This window comes from Nicotiana attenuata, unplaced genomic scaffold, assembly GCF_001879085.1.
Source record: "Nicotiana attenuata strain UT unplaced genomic scaffold, NIATTr2, whole genome shotgun sequence".
NCBI lineage: Eukaryota > Viridiplantae > Streptophyta > Magnoliopsida > Solanales > Solanaceae > Nicotiana > Nicotiana attenuata.
The window spans coordinates 66,089-69,092 of NW_017673378.1; positions in this window are offsets into that span (position 1 = coordinate 66,089).

The following is a 3,004-nucleotide window of genomic DNA, read 5'->3' on the forward strand; positions in this document are numbered from 1 at the left end:
CGGAGATTACGAGGTAGTTGTTAGCGTCCGCAGCCCCGTGTCTCTACTCTTCTATCATCTCGGTTTCCTATAAACACTTGTAGTAGTTTATGACTTTAGTAGACTGTACTGTGATTCGTAGATGCTCTTGACTTGTGACACCCCGGTTAGGGCTGTGTTGGGTTGGATTTCCGCATTATTCTTGATATTTCCGCTACTTAGAATTGTTAAATCATGTTTAGACTATTTTGTGTTGTTTAACTGCTTTAAAAGATGAATTGGATTAAACTGGCTGGCCTTGTCTTCACGAGTGGCGCCATCACGACCGGGTTCGGGGTTAGGGTCGTGACAAGTTGGTATCAGAGCCTAGGTTACATAGGTCTCACGAGTCATGAGCAGGTTTAGTAAAGTCTCGCGGATCGGTACGGAGACGTTTGTATTTATCCTCAAGAGGCTGCAGAACCTTTAGGAAAACTTCACATTCTTGAAATTCTTATCGTGCGAGTTGTTGATCTGAGTACTAAACTTCTGTTGTTCCATTCTCTCACAGATGGTGAGGACACGCGCTACCGGACATGATGGACGACCACCAATGCCACTAGCCACGGCCACCAGAGGCCGAGGATGCGATCGTGGTCGTGGTAGAGGCAGAGCAGTGAGGGCAGCACCAGCAGATTCACCAGCTGCCCTAATTCAGGACCAGGTCCCAGCTGTGGACCCTCCAACAGCACCAGCTCAGGCACCAGCTGTGCCTATTGTGATTCCGGGTCTTCAGGAGGCCTTGGCTCAGATCTTATCAGTTTGCACTGGCCTAGCTCAGGCGGTTTCAGCTACTACAGCCGCAGCTACTTCACAGGCCGGGAGAGGCAGTCAGACTCCCGCCGCCTGCACACCTGAGCAGGTCGTTTAGGGACTTCAGACGCCGGGGGCACATCCAGCCCAGCCGGTCGCAGCTGCTCAGGACTATGTAGTTCCTGTCATGCCAGAGGATGAGCAGTGTAGGTTGGAGAAATTTGAGAGACTTCAGCCTCCGAACTTCAGCGGAGCAGAGGGCGAGGATGCCCAGGGCTTTCTAGACAAGTGTCAGAGGATGCTTCGTACAGCCGGTATCTTGGAGACCAGTGGGGTCGCTTTCACTACTTATCAGTTTTCAGGACCTGCTTTTTCTTGGTGGGAGGATTTTGAGAGGCGTAGGCCTGTTGGTGCAGCACCCTTATCCTGGCAGCAGTTCTCCGTTCTCTTTCTGGAAAAGTATGTACCGCAGTCTCGCAGAGAGGAGCTGCGCAGACAGTTTGAGTGGTTGCGTCAGGGAGACATGACCGTGTTATAGTATGAGTTGAGATTCTCTGAGTTGGCTCGTCATGCCATTTGGTTGGTCCCAACAGATCGAGAGAGGATCAGGAGGTTTGTCGATGGTCTTACTTATCAGCTCCGTATCCTTATGACCAGGGAGAGGGTGACTGGTGCTACATTCGAGGAGGTTGTGGATATTGCCAGGGAGATTGAGTCTGTCCGTCGCCAGGAGCGAGAGGAGAGGGAGGCCAAGAGGCCTCGAGGATCTGGTAGCTACAGTGGTGGTCCTTCGAAGGGCCAGTTCCAGCACGGCAGAGGCCGATAGTTTCGTCAGGGTCATTCTGATCGCTCAGGTTATCGAGGAGCATCGTCGGGTCATGGTTCCCACAGTTCACACCAGGGCCATTCTTCACTTAGTGCCCTCCCAACTCAGAGCTCATCCCGTGCTCCATCTGTTCAGGGCTCTTCTACGCCGAGTGCATCTGCTGGTCACTCCGGTGCGAGGGGTTCCCATCAGTCCCCTTCTCCAGCACCTAGGATTTGTTACGAGTGTGGCGAGATGGGCCACATGTGGAGGCAGTGCCCCCGCCGTATTGCTAGTTCATCCCAGCAGAGGGGTCAGTCATCAGCTTCAGCGCCAGTTGCTCCACCACCACCCGCCCATCCAGCTAGGGGTGGGGATCAGTCGGCCAAGGGTCGCCCCAGAGGGGGAGGTCGATCAGGGGGTGGCCAGGCCCGTTTCTATGCTCTTCCAGGCAGACCCGATGCCATTGCTTTTGATGCTGACATTACAGGTATTATTTCAGTCTGCCATGGAGATGCCTCTGTACTATTTGATCCCGGTTCTACCTATTCTTATGTGTCATCATACTTTGCTCACTATTTGGGTACTCCTCGTGAGTTTCTTGCTTTACCTGTTCATGTATCTACCCCGGTGGGTGATACTGTTATTGTAGACTTTGTGTACCGGTCGTGTTTGGTGACTATTGGGGGTCTGGAGACCCGAGTCAATCTTTTATTATTGAGTATGGTGGATTTCGATGCCATTCTGGGCATGGATTGGCTATCTCCGTGCCGCGTTATTCTAGATTGTCATGCCAAGACAGTCACATTGGCTATACCGGGTGTGCCACGGATCGAGTGGCGTGGCGTGACTGATTATGTTCCTAGTAGAGTGATCTCTTTCTTAAAGGCCCAGCGTATGGTTGGCAAGGGTTGTTTATCGTATCTTGCCTTTGTGAGGTATGTTGGAGCTGAGACTCCCAGTATTGATTCTGTCCCAGTTGTAAGGGATTTCCCTGATGTATTTCCTGCAGACCTGCCGGGCATGCCCCCGGACAGGGATATTGATTTTAGTATTGACCTGTTACCGGGCACTCAGCCCATTTCTATTCTGCCGTATCGTATGGCACTAGCGGAGTTGAAGGAGTTAAAGGAGCAGCTTCAGGAACTCCTTGATAAGGGGTTCATTCGGCCTAGTGTGTCACCTTGGGGTGCGCCAGTTCTGTTTATGAAGAAAAAGGATGGCACTATGAGAATATACATTGATTATAGGCAATTGAACAAGGTGATAGTTAAGAACAAGTATCCTTTGCCTCGCATCGATGATTTATTCGACCACCTTCAGGGAGCGAGGGTATTCTCCAAGATTGATCTCCGTTCGGGTTATCACCAGTTGAAGATCAGGGATTCGGACATTCTGAAGACGGCCTTCAGGACCATATATGGTCAT